Source organism: Pipistrellus hanaki (genome assembly GCF_964339955.1).
Source record: "Pipistrellus hanaki genome assembly, chromosome: 7".
Lineage (NCBI taxonomy): Eukaryota > Metazoa > Chordata > Mammalia > Chiroptera > Vespertilionidae > Pipistrellus > Pipistrellus hanaki.
Genome location: NC_140509.1, coordinates 36,733,264 through 36,751,609, shown reverse-complemented (window position 1 = coordinate 36,751,609; position 18,346 = coordinate 36,733,264). Strand labels below are relative to the sequence as shown.

General features: G+C 38.0%; 1 long non-coding RNA gene across 1 annotated transcript in view; it reads left to right on the top strand.

Annotated features, from left to right (window-relative positions):
• The first annotated feature begins 266 nt into the window (after positions 1 to 266).
• Positions 267 to 18,346, top strand: part of LOC311625171 — a 37,352-nt gene continuing 19,272 nt past the window's right edge. The window contains exon 1 of the long non-coding RNA XR_014795449.1: positions 267 to 358. This is a non-coding gene — a long non-coding RNA (uncharacterized lncRNA). The remainder of the gene's footprint in view (positions 359 to 18,346) is intronic.

Sequence of the window (18,346 nt, the reverse complement as noted above, 5' to 3'; positions counted from 1 at the left end):
AGTCATAAACAAATATGGTGACCTAAACCAATGCCAGGGCTGAGGGGGAAGAAAGAGGTGGGATAAATTAGATTTTGTAAATGTTTGTATGTGAGGAATAATGGAAAGAAAAGGATCAAGGATGCCACCCAGTTTTCCAATTTAAAAGATTGTAAGTGCTCTGACTGGTAGTGCTCTACAGGTCAGAGCACTTATAAACAGTTTGAAGGAGAAATAAGAGAAGGTTTATTTGTGGGCATGTTAAATTTAGAACAGCTGTAGGATAAAGGTACAAAAGTTGATTAGGCAAATGAGTGTACAGGTCTGGAATTCAGAATATAGGTCAAGACTGAAGATGTGAACTTGGAAAACACATGAGGTCTGTTTGTTATCCCCTTGGTTTATTTTTGGCTAAGTATTCTGGTCTTGTCTAATAGCAGCCTGTTTATGACAGGCAATTACCCTGATAAGGTGCAGGAGTGTGGATAAACAGGGGGAGTGTCTTAAAACCTTTGCAAACTCTCTCCTGTTTTAATGCCAAATGTGAGACATCATGTACAAATGTAACTGAGGTTTTTATTTCATTGTGGAGGAAACTTATGTTGTCAATAAATACCTTGGCATTGTTTTGGAATTTCTTTTGCCCTGAAGCATGCTTCTTGCTGTTATTTTCTTATTTCTTCTTTGACTTATAACCTATTATTTGAATCTTAGGATTGTTGCTTCTTTTTCTCTTTACTTACTTTCACTTATGTTAAAATTTATATTATACTCCTTTTAAAGACAAAATGCTCTCAATGTTCCTTTAAATTTTAACTTCCAAGTTTAATTTTTACATTGGAATTTCTATTGAGATCATTTTACTCTCACAGTTATAAAAATAAACACAGAGAGTTCTCTGGGCTCAGATATTTTTACTAAATAATTTTACCTACTATGTATGTGTTGTGTACCTATATTATTACATTATTTTGATATTTTAAAAATTATATGTATTAAAAAAGTAGTTTCTGTAGATTTAGTATAACTAACTTCCATGGAAGAAAAGACATTGCTTTCTTATAAATATCTTAGAAATTATGCCACAAATCCCAAAGTCTTACTCAAAATCAATGATGTAGTCTTTTTGCAAGTATAATTGTGTGAACTATCCAAAATTTTTGACTTACTCTTACTCTGATAGGCTTTTTTTTTTTTTTTACCAAATTCATTACCATAGAGACTCCTTGTATCTTCCTTCAGAGAACCAGATGATGGCTGCTTTGGGACTCACACTCTTTTTGTGTGTGTGTCCATCAAGGCCATATGAAACCTTAGGGCACTTTGCTGTATGACAACCATTGTCTCTCATGAGGAAACACAAAATAAGACTATCTTCTTTAGTTATGTTTTTGGTAGATTTTACTTCATTTGTTGGTAAAGTAACTAAGCAATAGAAAGTGACCAAAGTTTCAGAGTTTGTAAACCAAAAAACAACTTCACTCAATTACTTACAAGAGTTTCTGAGAAGCCTAATTCCTACAACAGATTTCTATTGTATTTAACTCCAGGAAACTTCTAAAACTTTAGGGAATAAAAGAAAGCTTTCTCGATGCTTTATAAGTTATACCATAGCATATTTATTTTCATCTTTCTGATGCTTTAAAACCATAAGCATCACAGAATTTTATGAAGTGTTATATCTACTAGAGCCAAAAACTGCTGAATCATCACTTGAATATTTGTTGCTAAGGTGAGAACATTCTTTCTACACTTGCATAAATCTTTAAAAATTTCAGAGGCACATTTGTGAAAGTGTACCAGAGTTAAACTTTTTTATCCTGAGAAACTTAGTCTTTTTACATTTGATGTTTTAGAATTATAATGTTATATCCCTCAGGTTTCTTGGGATGTAGGGGTGAAGTAACAGAGGTCTTATAAATGATAAAATTTCATTTCTCAGAAACTACTCCCATATTATGACTCTGAAAGCATTAATGGCTCTGTAGATCTCACATGATCCCCCCCCCACATTTTTTAATATACTTCACCAAAATTAAGGACAGTTCACCTCATGATTTTAAAATTGTCTGGACTCTCTGAATCTTGCCTTGCACCTCCTAAATTGGGAAACTATTGGTACTGACACACAGATAATCAGTTTCCTCTTTGTGAGCCTTTTACAAATATAACTGGAAAGTCCATACTACTGTGAGATTGCTGGGGGGAAAGTCTGCACACTTATTCTACTCACATTTATGATTACACTAACTCAGCATGTATTGAATACCTATTATGATTAGGCTTTATTTACTGGAGAATAGAAAACTGAATAGCATGAAAACCTTACATAATACAGAGACCATTGCATGCCCTTGTAGGCTGCACAAAAAGACCTTGGCTAAATTTGGCCATATGTACAGAAGCTTGATGTCCTCTCTCATCGAAACATAAGCTTCCAGGACATCCATTAAAAATCAAGTGAAACAGCATTGCCATAAAGGACGAAAGGATAATGGGGCTGGTCTAGAGACCTGTTTAGGAAAGGTGCTGCCTGAGCCGTTTTTGTACAGAAGCTGCATGAGTGTATGGCTAATGACCCATGAAATCATGGACCTTGACACAATAAACAGTTCCTCAATATCTCTAAAAGAATAGATGGACTTGTTCAACTTCTGTAACTGAAAGCAGAATTTGAGGTGGTACAATGTTATCTGAATGGTATGAATTAAGACCTTCTTGAAATACAGCTCCAATTCCTCAGTAATCTTTGTGGAGCACTGCAGAAGGGCATATTGACATCCAAGCCTGTTTAACCTACACAATAAGAGAATTAGTTGGCATGATACAATCATATAAAGAATTCCATTCTGGAAAAGTGGTAATGAGATGAAAGAGACATAAAACTGCTGTCAGGACCCTGAAACTAACCCCTCGCCACTGCAGCTCCCTTCCCCCAACCTGTCTAACATACTACAACCCTCAGGTGAGTAACCCTTCCTCGGGAAATGTCCAAGCAACTAAAATGCTATTAGCATGCGCGCTTGCTAATAGTCACAGCTTCCCTCTGAAGAAAAGCAGGGTGGTTGTAAATATACTTATTTCCCTCCCTTTCTTTTTCATCCTTTCTTTTTCTCTCTTCTCAGTCCTTCTCATGTTACATATGGTCAGAGATGGAGGGGTAGGGGGAGGAGGAAGGAGGATCTGCTGGGAATGTAGAGAAATGGAAACAAGATATTAAAATGATATAAAAGGTATTAAAGGGATGAGTACATTTTGGTCTTATTCAGCCCATAATTCAAAGTTCAATCAAGGAAACTGATATACAACAACAATAAAACCCTACAAGTGGACAAAGTAATGGTATCCTGTGAATGCATATAATGTGCTGTGACCACTAGTCAGGTAAACAACTCGATCACCAATTTTTTTAAGACTCTTGCTTGGATTGTGTGAAAATGAGAAAATCTGATTTCACATTTGCTAAACTTCCAATGTAACCATCACCAATGTATTAGTTTTATTTGTTTATTTAATAAGTATTAGTACAGCACTTATGTACAAAGTCTCAGTTAGGAACTGTGAGAATATCAAGATCTTAAGAAGAATTAAAAATAGACAAGGGACAAACATGTGTGACCACCACCCAAGACAATGAAGTATAGGATGCCTATCACATGGGTGGTAAAATACAATGTGCTTTGGATATAAAGAAATTATTTTGTAATTTAGGGGTGAAGAGGTGGATATAGGAGGACATCTTCAGTAGCATAACTTGTACCTTATTTCCCTCCCCTGTTCACTTGCCCTAGTCCCTCCCAGTATTCTCTGATCTAGGCTCTCACTGCCTCCCAGGCTCTTCTGCGAAGAGCAACTGTGTTTTGCTCATTTTGCTTTTCTTTGTTGCTGATTTTGCTAGTTTTCTCACTCTGGCCTAAATTGTCTTGGATAGAGAATAAACTCTTGCTAATGTGATAATGGATTCATATGAAAAAGTTGTGAGGTAATATGTTTGCATTTCAACGGACTTTTGGAGATAATGTCCCAAAGGAATGGTGAAAAATTTTCTGGTAGCACCGCAGGCTGGTGGCAGAAATATTTTTGGGTAGGTCGGTAGATGTCTTTCAAATCTTACCACATAAGCAACCACTTTCTCTGCCATCATGTGGGGGTGTTCCTCTGAGTATATTTACCTTTTAAAAAAGAAGAGCGAATGTAGAAGACTCTGTTATTCAACTCAAACTCAGTTGTGATACCACCCACAAGGAGCTCCACATAATTTCCCTTATGCACCCACAGTGTAGCCCTGTGTAGTTTATGTCTTTGAGGAAAGCCAAAAGTGACCTGTAATTACAAGCAAACATCATGTTTTATTTTGAGTTTGTGTTAAATGTTTCTTTTACACTTTAAAAAGAATGATTGTATCATTAAAGCAATTACTTTGAGTGGTCAGGATTTGGGTTTTCTTCCATTTTTCCAGATTAGAAGCAGCCTGAAGAACCATGGGGCCCACGCGTCTGAGGTCTGTTTTGGAGCAGGAACAGCCAACCGAAGGCCCCGATGTCACATCCAACTGCTTTGATGCTCTAGCACTTTCTCCCCATCTCCTAAATATTCTAGATGCTATATTTTGTCTAGTTTTTGAAGTTTAGAAAATAAAATATACTTTTGTTTTTATTATCTTAGAAGAATTTCACAATGCTTTTTTTTTTTTTTTTTTTTTTTTTTGAGAAAATCCCAGTGCTTGGCATTACAAAATCAAGGTGAAAGATAATTGACGTAGAGGCCAGATAAGGAATATAATTTTTCGCTTAATTAAAAATATATATATATATATATTGATTTCAGAGATGAGGAAGAGGGAGAGAGAGATAAAAACGTCAATGATGAGGGAGAATCATTTATTGGCTGCCTTCTGCACACCCCACACTGGGGATTGAGCCTGCAACCTGGGCATGTGACCGGGCCAGGAATCAAACCATGACATACTGGTTCAAATGTTGACATTTGCTTGGATTTTTGCTTAATTTTTAACTTTACAATTACTTCTTATTAATTATTGCATATATTCTTATGCAAAATACATTTTATAGATATATAGCTACTAAAAAAAATGATACATGAATGCTAAATGTATTGGCCAAAATGATATTCCTAAGGCAAAATATTCTCTGCTTCAAACCCTTTAGTGATTCTTCACCATTTCCCCAAATTGGATTCTAATGACTTTAAGCAACCTAAATGGTTCAACTCACTAAACTCATCTAACAAATCTTCAAACGCTGAGTCCCAAGCATGCCTTTTCAGTTTCTTGCTGATGGATCTTTGTCATACTGCCTCCTCTGTAGCACACACCTCTTGGCCACTTCCCTTGTGGCTAAGGTTTACTCACCCTTCAAGACATAAGGCAGTCAGAGAAAGACAAATACCATATGATCTCACTAATATGTGGAATCTAATGAACAAAATAAACGGATGAACAGAATAGAACCAGAGGCATGGTTACATGGAACAGACCGACAGTTGTCAGAGGGGAGGGGAGTGGGAGGTACTGGATAAAAGAAGGTTAGGAGATCAGCCAAGGAACATATATGCATAGCCTTTGGACACTGGCAACAGTGTGGTGAAGGCTAGAGAAGGGGAGGCAGGGACTAGGTAGAAGTGGGCAAAAGTGGGATGGGTAATGAGGGCCATCTATAATAGAGTCAACAATACACAATGAGAAAATAGAAGCTTAAACTAAAAAAAAAAAAAAAAAAAAAGCATTAGCTCAAACAGTATCTTCTCTGCAATGTCATTTTTGGTACCCCAAGCTTTGTTTAGACCCTCTCGTGTGTCCTGCCAAATAGCTCAAAATCACCTGAGTTATTTGAGCCTTTTTTTTAATACTATATTATAATTCTTATTTTGCTTGTGTCTCCTTTTTTTTTATACCCTAAGATACTGAATGTAGAAAGTGTACAAAATGGAAGGCACCTGGGGAGGTCATCATACATGGTTTTAAGTTCTCCTAAGAAAGGAACTGTTTCCTTAATTCATTTATTTCACTAATATTATCAACTCCAAAGTACTTGGATTAACTGTAACCGGCAGATTTCTCAGAGTCAGAACTAACAACTGATACATTCATTCAGCCGTGTGAATTCAGCCTATGGCAGAGGCAGGCAGAGGAGGTGAGGCTCAGTTGGCAGGTGCAGCTTCTTCCTTGGGTGTTCCTGGAGGTGCTGGTTTTGTGCTCTCTCCTCTTCTTTTCCACTTGATTTTGAAACTTAGAAGAAAGAACCAGGACAGTTTTTGCCTTCCTTCCTCCCCACCTCCCCCAATCTAGGTAATCTAAAAACTAAGTTGATACTTCGAAAACTCCAAAACTCAAAATGATAGTATGCATAAGTATCATCATTTTGTTGATCACTGATTTGGGGGATACAATTAATAGGGGTTCATTGATATGCTCTCCTTTGCTTACCTATTTGATGACTAATAACTTTTCTTAAATTGTTACATTGGAATAGTTTCATTTCAAATGTTGATACTGTGATGACAGTTAAAGCAAAATACATTCTTAATCATCAGTAACCAGTGGGTGGCGGGGGGGGGGGGGGGGGGGCGGGCACATGACATAGGACATTCATGTGTCAGATCTGCAAAGATTCCACTTTGTGTTGAGGCCCTTGGAGGCATATTGGCACTTAGATAGTTTACCAGCTGTTTACATAAAAGTGCCAATACTGATGCCTGGTTCTCATTTCCAAACTATACAGGGATATTAAACTAAATGGTCTGGAACACTATAATATTTTCAGTACTATAATATAAGCAGTACTATATTGTCTATAATGATTTTTTTTCTTCTCTCTTGTGTCTATTATCTTCATCTCATTTCCCCTCATATTTATGATTCAAATAGTTAGAATGAGGGGCACTGCAGGAGAATGAGATCAGGAATAGGGCAAATAGGAAAAGAATTTGTGGGTAGATGTCTGCTGACTGTTGGCCATGTCATTGACTTAAAGATTGATAGAAGCAAAATAATAATATTCTCTTCAAGAAAGTGTCTGCTTTTATGGTAGAATTTATGGAATTCTTCCACATGGAATCTTTAATGTGGTTGGTATTACTAGTCTCTTCTTGATAAGTTTTTTCTTGTACGGTGCTGAGGTGGATCAGGGAAACTCACACATGGGAATGTATCAGAGTGCTGAGCAAATGAAAAAACTTAAAAATGAAACTTAAAGAACGTGGATTTTGGATTCACATCTAGGAGTTTTATGTAGACTTCTATCTTTGCCAACTGCTTGTTGGGATTGGATAGTTAATAGTCTCAGCTTTTTCCTTCAGTTCTTTTCTTTACAAAATGAGTATAATCTGTACTTCTCAGAATTTTGATGAAAATTCAATCAAAAGGCATATATTACATTCTGAAAAACATTAGATACTTGATATTTCTTTTCTTCTTCTGATGTTTTTGGTAAAGTTATACTCAATAATTGTTAATTAAAATGACATGATCATATACAATATACAGATAATGTATTATAAAATTGTACACCTAAAACATATGTGATTTTATTAACCAACTAGAGGCCCAGTGCACAAAATTTATGCATGGGGAGGTGTCCCTCAGCCCAGCCTGCACCCTCTCCAATCTGGGATACCTTGAGGAATGTTTAACTCCCCATTTAGGCCCGAGTGGAATCGGGCCTAAACGGGCAGTTGGACATCCCTCTTACAACCCAGGACTGCTGGCTCCCAACTGCTCGTCTACCTGCCATCCTGATTGCCCCTAACCGCTTCTGCCTGCCAGCCTGATCATTCCCCTGCCAGCCTGATTGATGCCTAACTGCTCCCCTGCCAGCCTGTTTGCCCCTAACTGCCTTCCCCTGCAGGCCTGGTCACCTCAAACTGCCCTACCCTGCAGGCCTGGTCCCCCCCAGAACTTCCTTCACCTACTGGCCTGGTCCCCCCCAACTGCCTTTCCCTGCAGGCTTGATTGCTCCCAACTGTCCTCCCTTGCAGGCCTGGTCCCTCCCCTACTGTCCTGATCACCCACAACTTCCCTTCTTTGCAGGCCTGGTCCCTCCCCACTGCCCTCCCCTGCTGGCCATCTTGTGTCCACATGGGGGCAGCCATCTTGTGTGTCTGGAGTGATGGTCAATTTGCATATTACTCTTTTATTAGATAGAATGTCATTATAAAAATTTAATAAAAAAGAAAATTATATAAAAGTTACATGTTCATTATATTACACTAGGGGCCCAGAGTACTAATTTGTGCACCTTGAAAGGAACTGTGGGTCATCTGCCACGCCCCTGCCCGGCCCCTCTCACCACAGCCCTGTGTCTCCCAGCAGCCCCACATGCTGACTGTGCTGGTCCCATTGCATTAGCTGACCTGATGGCACAGAGAGATTGTGTCCGGCACCAGCAGCAGGTTCGAGTGGGGCCAGTCCTATCAGCATGTAGGAGCAGCAGCTGCTGCCCCATTGCCCTTCAGAAACAGAGGGAGGTGGAGAAGCTCTCAGAGCTGGAAGCTGTGCTCACACCTGCTGATGGCTCCAAGCAACTGGGACCAGCGCCAGGCACGAGCAGTGGGTGCAAGCGGGGCCAACACCAGAAGCTGGGATTGGATAGATAGTTAATAGTCTATGGGTGGGATTGTGGTACACGAGAGCAAAGAATTTTCAGTAACCATCAGAGGCTCGCCTTGATGATGGTGACCTGCTCCACCATCCCACCGTGGCCAATGCCCGCCATGTTCTACCCTCTGCTGCCTTCTGCTGATGCCTGCCATGTTCTGCATGGTCAGCACAATGTCATAGCAACCTGTTATTTGGTTGTCCCACCATTCAGTCTATTTGCATATTAGCCTTTTATTATATAACATTGTATCCTAAAGTTTAACCTTTGATTTAGAGGGCTTATATTTTATTTTACAATGTACAAACCTACATGAAACATGCCTCTGGTTAAAAGTTGATGCTGGACACTTTCACACAGAATAATGACTTTAATAATAATTATGAATGCTGAGGTAAAAATTCCAAAACTATATTTTCTTAATTATGGGTATTTATACAGAAATATTTTTTGCTTGATATTTCTTATTTATATTGAAGGGAAATTACTTAAAATTCACAAAAATGAGAAAACAATGTAATGCAAATGTTAATAAAAATTAATAGTAGAATGAATCTTTGTAATATTTTTACCAAAATAAATTAAAGATTTTTCATTTTATTACATTGATTTTTTTTTTAAAAAGCTCAGAAATTAACAATTTAAACTATAGTGTTTTGAGATTCAACTTAAATTTTTTAAATGAGACCAATGCTAAACCCCTATTATGGTTGATTATAACAATACTATGGTGCCAACAAAATATTTTATAAATGCTATCAGATTGCAATATTGTCAAAACACCCAGATTTAAAATTGGAATAGCTCTTGAGAAATGCAGAGATGCATATCAACATGATTTTGGTGACTCTAGAGAGATGAGGGAAGAAGAAAGGTGATTGTGGTGCTTGCTATAATGTCAAGAGGCCTTGGAGTGTAGTGGTCAACAGCATGACTTTTGGCACCAGGCTAACATGACTTGAATTCCAGCCCTGTCACTTTACAGTTAGGTAATGGTGAATAAGGTATCTAAGTGCTCCATGTCTCCGTTTCCTGCTCTGAAAGATAGATATATTATGGCTCCTGCCTCAAAGGAATGTTATAATTATCAAATATTTCAATGTATGTAATATACACAGACCCAGGATAAGTAGTTCCAAGGAGAATAATATTTGGTAACTGCTAACCAGCACTAGTTTTTCTAGTTCTTTCCCTAATCTGACTTCCATTGCATCACCTTTGTTACCTGTGACCCCAACAATATACCTCCCACTGTTTTCCTTCTTTCTGTGGTTCTGCTCTTTGGAAAGCTGTTATATGGAATGTTCACTATAGGCAGGATTTTAGCTTTTTCCTTTCTTTTTAATTCCTGAGTCTTATTTATCTCTTCTTTTTGCTAGTGATTGTAGATACATACTATTTTTCTTAAAGGACCATTTCTGATTAGTAAGAAAACCATGGTGAATTAATATATATGACAAGCTTATTCTCCTACTTACCAGGATAGGAGAGAAAATTTTTTTTTAATCATAGACCAGTATAACTTTTAGAGAGCACCTCAGAGTTCTTTCTTAATTATTTCCTATCTCTTCAACTAGATTATGATTACTTTTATTTCATAATATATCACAATACATATGGTAGAGACTTATTCTATATTTCCTAAATAAATGAGTACATTTTATCTTTATAATATGATTTGAAATTTTATGCATGAGATACACTTTATCTTCTCTTTGCTTCATCAGAACTAATATATTTTTAAAGTATCTATGTACCAGATACACTGAATGTATTTTCCTGAGATTATCAGATAAGACATTTTCCACACTGAACATCACTGGGCGCTAGAAGCACTGTTGCATTGAATGTAGTTTAAAGTGCAGGACTCTAGAGTTCCCCAATAAAGAGTACTGTTAACTTTTACTATTCTGTGGCAAAATAAGCAAAGACAAACATGGAAATGGAAATAGTAAGCTTGGCACTACTTTTGCAAGAAAAAAGTCATTTTCTAAGCTTAAATGAATAACACATGTCACCAGTCATATTTCTATATTTAATGTTTAATTTCAAATGAAAGTTCAAATCATTAAAATACAGACATTAGATGTACAACAAAACTCAAATATAATTATGTTGGCCTTTTGTCAGCCTTTTTATTCCTTTGGATGTTTTCTCTAAGCGACTTATTTGACTAACTTAAGCCCAGAGCACTTTCCTATTTATAATGAACTTAATTAATGGAGGAAAAATGGCTGCCTTAGGTTTATGAATTTATTGTTCTGGGATGATGACCAAATAAATTAAACTCTACTGGCATTGCAAAATGAATTCATAATATCAGCTGAAGTTTTTTATTTATATTTTAATTAAAGCAAGATACACTATTAAATATAAACAATTTTAAATGCTTACAAATAAATGTAATGAGATTCATCTTGTAAAGGATATATATAATCACATTAAAATTGGAAGCTGGTCATGAAATGAACCTCATGTTCTCTCTTTACTGCCTCATAAAGTACTAAAGACTATCTTATACATAATAGCCACTTAGTGTTTACTGAGGCCCTTCAGTGACACATGCTTTAACTATACAATTAAGTCAGTCCTCTCTAGTAAAATAGAATCGTTGTAAGCATGAACCTCTCTACATTCTATGTCTTCAGGTGGACTGAGGACCATCAAGTTTGGCACCTGATAGATGTTGCTAGTAAAATTACTTTTCATGTTTTCTATATTCACTCTAAATACCCCCATCTTTTTCCTGAAAACACACACATACACACACACACACACACACACACACACACACACACACACATATATATATATATATATATATATATATATATATATATATAGAGAGAGAGAGAGAGAGAGAGAGAGAGAGAGAGAGAGAGAGAGAGAGTTGTGTGTGTGTCTGTGTGTGTGTGTGTGTGTGTGTGTGTGTGTGTATAAGTGGGGATATATCTGAAGATTCTAACAAATAATAGACAAGATCTTTATAGTTTCTCTGCAGGCACATTTCAGGGGTGGCCACCACTGAAAAGGTTAACCTATAATGAGCTGGATGCTTGGCAGCCAAGATTCAGGAGATGGGAGCTGAGGACTTTCCAAGCAGGATATCTGTTATGGGATCAAGAAACTCTGCTGGCCAGCCAATAGGGGGAAACAGGCCAGAGTAGGTGTCTAGGGGGTTGTTTAGGAACAGGTTAGAAGGGAGAGGAATTAAACTAGGATAATTTCCATGTCAGGAGGGATATTATCAAGGGGTGTGAACTCCAAATTTAGGACTGAAGTTCCTGCAAGGGTTACTAAGTCAGATGGAGAGATTAGGGCTCTGAAGGTCAGCTTCTCAGAACTGGTCTTTCTTGTTCTCAAAGTGGCCTGACCCTAGGGGCCCTGATCAGGAGAGCCAGGTTAGACAGCTGGGAAGCTGACAATTTATGAAATTGTAGAATGCAATTTCAAAACAATCTGTTCTTTGAATGCCCTTTGGGAGATGGTTGATGGTTGCTTCCTTGATGGTGAGGATCAACTTCAAAACATTAAAACTCCCTGTACTTTTAACTAATTATCAGCTCAATACTTTTTCTCTTATAAAGGTGGCAGGCATCATCTTTCTCAAATAGAAAATAAATGAGTTTACTTATTTATTTTTTCATATCCTCATTACAGGATATGTTTGTTTGTTTGTTTATTGTTGTTGTTGTTGTTTCCATTGATTTCACAGAGAGAATGGAAGGAAGAAAGAAACATCAATCAGATGCCTCAAGAATGTGTCTCAACCATCTAACCTGCAACCTGGTTATTGCTCCTCCTCCAACCCTTGACCCTTTGGTGCACAGGATATACTCCAACCATTGAGCCACACTGGCCAAGGTGGAAATAAATGAGTTTGAGTTTAAACTATTTTAGATGAACATTAGATTTCAAGTGTTTAGGAACATGACTTTCTCACAGGAGTTTTAATTAGTGAAATATTTGGACCTCCAGATCTCTCTAAAAGTTGTGCACCTGCCCGACACTTATTTGTTTCTGGAGTATGTAGGATGTATTTTATAGGGTCAACAACAAGGCCCATCTGCTATGTCAGCTCTGCCACATTTACTACGTTTTTATGCAGGCATAGCCTCCATTAATGTGATGACTAGAGTGACCACAGTGCTGCTCTGCCAAACAGGGCAACTCTGCTAAAAGCTGGAAAGTGTGGGGAATGGTGTGTGTGTGTGTGTGTGGGGGGGGGGGGGGCAAAACAGTGAGTCAATAGGAGGGAGCATGGCTGTTTCCTGGAGGGACACTGTGCCACAAAGCCATACCACCACCCTCTGCCACCACCGAGCTTGTAACAGCAACTTTGTTAAGTGCTCTTGTTCTGGGGTCATTGGAAGATTGTCTATGGATCCTGTAGCTTTTAAAAGTTTAATGCTAAAAGGTTCCTTCCTTTTAAAAAATGAGTTCCATTTTATAGATGAAAAGTGAGGAATTTGAGTAAGTTATCTGTGGTCACATAGTTTGAAAGTGATAGAGATACAATTTACAACTAGCAATCTGAGTTGAGTGCTTGTGCTTGAACAATTATGCTGCTTTGTTCCAGATGACCTGTTACTGAATTCAGCTTCTCCTCTCTGAAGAGATCTCTCTCCTCTTACAATGCTTTCTTTCAGTCTTCCAGGAAAATAGATTCTTGGTAAACCTGACTAAGCCATCTTAGAATCCCCAGAAATACCCAGGCAGGCCTTTATGTGAATAATTCTCAAAGACTGAATATTAGAAAATATGTGTTGCCACTCCATGTGGGCCTCTCTATGAGGTTTGTGCCTGCAAGAGAATCATACTCCCTGTCCTTTGATGTCAGGCTTCCTCAGGTGACCAGTTTTGGCCAGTGAAATTTAACAGGAATTTTTATGTGTCATTTTGACGCAGAAGTTTGAAAAGTTAGTTCTGTTTTCCCTTTGTTTCATGGCTAGCATGCACAGATAGGAGTAACTCAACCCCTTCAGTCTGGATCCCAGCATGAAAAAAATGGGGAACTGAGCAGAAGATGACCCCAAAAAGTCACAACTGAGAAAAGAAACTTTACTTTTGTAAGGTACTAACACTTTGAAGTTGTATATCATTAAGCATAGTTTAGCTTTACTGGCTGATTGAGGAGTCAACATGGTGTGGGCAATTGCTTGGATCCCTGTGAAGGCCAGCTGCTGCCCCGTCTCCATTGGATCTGATAAAATAGCATTTCTCTGCTGCAGAACCGATAACCACCACCCTCTCTCTGAAAATATGGCATGGCACTACTCACGTAAACTTAATATGAGTGAGAAATTACACATTAGAGATGACACATATTTATGCTGTATCCAGGTTGCCTACAGCTTTAAATGATTGAAAAGATGCTACTGTCTGGGTGTTTTAATTGGAAAACTAATGGACTCATGATTTTGCTCTGTTGATTTTTTTCTCCTGCAATAGTGGGCTGGTTCAGTAATAAATGTGTCAGACCTTAAAAAAAAAAAAAAAAAAAAAAAAAAAAAGAAGAGTAACTGGGTTGTGATTCAGTGAAGCAGGGGAAGAAGGCGATTATGCCTTCTACGTTTCCACGGCTTCTGTTAGTAATTTGCCTTTTCCTTCTCTCCTTGGTCTGCCACAGTTGGATCCTTAGTGGTGTTGATTCATCCTTACAAGCTTTATGGTAAGCTAAAATTTCTTTGACCATGAAATATGTAAGAATTGAATATAAACCGTGAATATACAAATCGCTACTTTTATAACCTTAAAAATGTTAACTATTATTCAGAATCCTCAAGATTTTCAACTTTGACTATTGCAATAACTTTTTATTTTTTCCTTCATTTCAGCTCCCTCCAGTCTCTCTCATTCTTATCAAGCATGTCTTTATAAAATACATATTTGCTTATATCACATGCTTGTTAATCATCTTTGATAAAGTCCTTATTTTCCATTGGACAGTCTAAATTATTTGACAAGGCACACAAAGCTTCCATGGGCTAGCCCCTCTCTATTCCCATAGTTTTATCTCTTGACAATCATTATGGAATTTTACCTGTCTCTTTGCCAGTGTTCATCAAAATCCATTCAAATACAAACAGGAGTTTTCAGACAAGAAAGTAGAGGTTTATTAATTGAGGAAATATTATCCAGTCCAGAGTCACAGATAATCTAGTGTTCAAAGACCTGGCTCCTGGGTGGCTTCAGGGGACAGGTTACATAGAGCAAAATCGATTAATCATGATGGCTAAAGGAATTGGGATTGTGGGCTCTACTGATTGGTTGGGGGCCAAGGGAGGGAGTAGTTGATCATTGTTTCAGGTCCTCATGTCAGCCATGGCATTGTTCTGTCTGGTTTCATGAGGGTGTGGTCCATAGGGTCTTTCCACTTCTTGAAGTCAAGATGTTATCTTTAGCTACACTCAAGCTCTGTTTCTGTGGTCAACAGACTTTCCAGGCTTGTTTTTAAGACAGCTTAATGCTGACAAAAATCAGATGTCCTAAGGGCTAAAAGACTTAAAAAGGAATTGTGTGGACAGAAAGAATGTGAGAACAGGTTATAAACCATGAACCTGGAAATGGCTAGTTTTAGAAAAGGTCATGCTAAAGGAATGGATTTTCTATGCAATTACAGTTTCTTACCTGAAACATGTGCTCTAGGAATATTGAACTATTTACATTTCCAAAAATGAGACCATGGTTCCCTATATTTTGCCTGCAAACCTCTATATTTCATGCTCCTTTTGGCTTGCCTGTCTTTCCACTCGAAAGCTCCTTCTTCCTGACCTCCAGGTTTGTGATCTCAGTCAGAACTGCTTCTTCACACATGGGGGAAAACCCTTCTTTACTTTTTGTTAGTTAGTGAATACAGAATTGTGTTTCCTTAAACTTGGGAGTGGAGGGTGGGTGGGGATACAAGATTTAAGTATGAGATTGGAGAAGCCATCTAGACTTGTCTCTCTAGACAAAAGTAATGCTCCATGAGGTCCAATCAGACTCCCTAGGGTGCTATAGTTAATAAAACTTACTTATCCTTAATTAATTTTGTCTGGTGCATTGCATATTTCTATCAAAGACCTCACGAAGAAGGGTCTTCTGATGGATGACAGCCCTAGGATAAAGATAATCTTAATATAACTTAAACATATATTGCTATTTTGTAATTAATGGTTTACAACATAAACTATGATGGGCTTCAAAATATTAAACAGCTGTTGTAGGAGGTGGGAATGGCACAAGGTGTCTGACCGGTGGTATCAGACCAAACCTGGGTTCAGAACCTTGGTACTTGGGTTCTGGCTAGGAAAGAATTCAGAGCCAAGACTTAAACTGTAAGAGAACATTTACTTAGTAAATCAGAGAGGTAGAAGAAGAAGTAATTTCTAGAAGAAATGGGCTTAGGAAATAAGTTATAGAAGTAAAAGAAGGGCCCCTGGAGCTTGGGAGTGAGGGAGCTCATGGTAACATGCCTGGAACAGGGAGGGAGAGCACACTGGGTCCTCCAGCCTAAGGGTCTTAAGGGTGGAGATTTTAGGAGAGGTCCCAGGGGAAGATCTTAATCGAATATTCAGCAGTTTTCCAGGTGTGTCCTTTCAGGGTTGTGGTTTCCACTGATTGACTGGGCAGAGGGTCATTACTTAATGCAGCTGGTCCCAAGGCTGGTTTTGTTGCTTATCGGGGCTTGAAGCTAAAATACAGCTTGAGGCCTAAATGTTGTCTCTAGGGAGGAAAGGTCGGGAGGTCCAAACTGCAAGACCGTGACCGGAGATATGCTAGGGGAGGAAAAGTCACCCTGTGGCTATGATTGTCCATAGTTGGTTTTTTCTTTTCCTGGTAACCTGTACCTGGCCTATCATCTTTGCTCTGCTCAGATCTGTCTAACTGCTTACAAAGCTTTTCATCTTTAGAACTCCGGTGCTGGTGCTTAGATCATGGTGTTGGAGAGTGGGAACTTTTGAGCATGCTTCCAGAGAGGCCGTGGACTATGCCCCAGATAGAGTTGTCAGTGCTGACACCAGGCCAGACCTTGAGATAGGGTCTCATGGCCCCTTCCCAGCACGTAGGCCTTCTTTCTTAGAACACTGTCAGCTTTCTGAAGAACAGGATGGCCCTGTGAATAACATGTCATCAATGGCATGATCCTGAAGTAGCTCAGGGAAAACTGTTTTGTCTTGGGTTGCTTGTTCTGCAAAAAACAGGATGTGGTTAATGTGCTTAAAAGTAGTCCTACCGGGTCTCTGCTGCTCTCTGGATTCCAGGCATGGAGAAAGGCAGAGCAGTTGCCAACCGGTTGGCCGGCCAGCTTATAAAGGCTCCCTAAGTTTTAATTTGGTCTGGACTCCAGTGGTCATTCACTTGTGCTTGCTCCACAACATTGGTAGGGTCTTTATAAATATTTTATTTTTTCTCCAGTGTTTCTTGATGTTAAGTTAGATAACATAAGCATGCACCTATAATTGTTTCTATTTCATATAGATTTCTACTTGAATTATGCTTGGGGCATTTGGTAAGTATTAGTTCCCTTCTTTCATAATTGTTATTTTTTGATTTGTTTATCTGTAGTGGTGACATTTGCTTATTTTAAAGCTCAGGTTCTAATGGAGTCATGTGACTTTCTCTTTCAAAGGAAATACAGACAGATAATTTACTGCCTCTCTGGATGAGTCCCTCTCAAGACCTCACATACATCCATATCCTTCAAGATGCTTAGGAAGAAAATGTAAATATATAAGAAGTACAAGTTCTAGTCTCTCTTTTCTGCAAGGCCAGTAAAAAGGTCCAAAAGAAGCTCACATACCTTATATCTAAATATTTAAACATTCATAAACAACAGGCAACCTCCTATATGGATTATGCTTTATCATCTGGCCTTTATAAAATATCTTCATAATAAAATTTTTAATGCTTTAAGCAATTATTTTTTAGATGATTTAAAACTAAACAAAATACTAAAAACTACTAAATTTAATTTTCATTGCATCTCTGAATGTTTTGTTGATAAGGTACTGAGGTTTGGATGAGTAATTTTTTAAAAAATACATAAGTCACTGAAACCGGTTTGGCTCAGTGGATAGAGCATCGGCCTGCGGACTGAAAGGTCCCGGGTTCGATTCCGGTCAAGGGCATGTACTTTGGTTGCAGGCACATCCCCGGTAGGGGGTGTGCAAGAGGCAGCTGGTCGATGTTTCTCTCTCATCGACGTTTCTAGCTCTCTATCTCTCTCCCTTCCTCTCTGTAAAAAATCAATAAAATATATTTTTTTAAAAATACATAAGTCATTCCTTATACAGTTTCCATAAAAATTATTTTTTTTTGCTTTCATTTTAATAAAATTATTGTGTTGACAAAAATTAAGAATTCTATATAATTTCTGTTCTATTGATAGTTATGCTTAATTAGGTAACCATCACTAAGTGATTAAAATTTTTATTTATTTATTTACTTAATCCTCACCTGAAGATATTTTTTCCATTGACTTTTTTTCTTAGAGTTGAAGGGAGGGAAAGAAGATGAGAGAGAGAGAGAGAGAGAGATCAATGTGAGAGAACACATTGATCGATTGCCTCATGCAGAAACCAGGATCAGGGCTAGAGATTGAACCTGCAATCCAGGTACATGCACTTGACTGAAAATTGAAGCTAAAACCTTCAGGCCACAAATGGATACTCCAACCACTGAGCAAACCTGGCTAGGGCAATCATTTTAAGTTTTTGTTGTTGTTTTTGTTTGTTTGTTTGTTTGTTTTGTTTTGTTTTTAATGACCT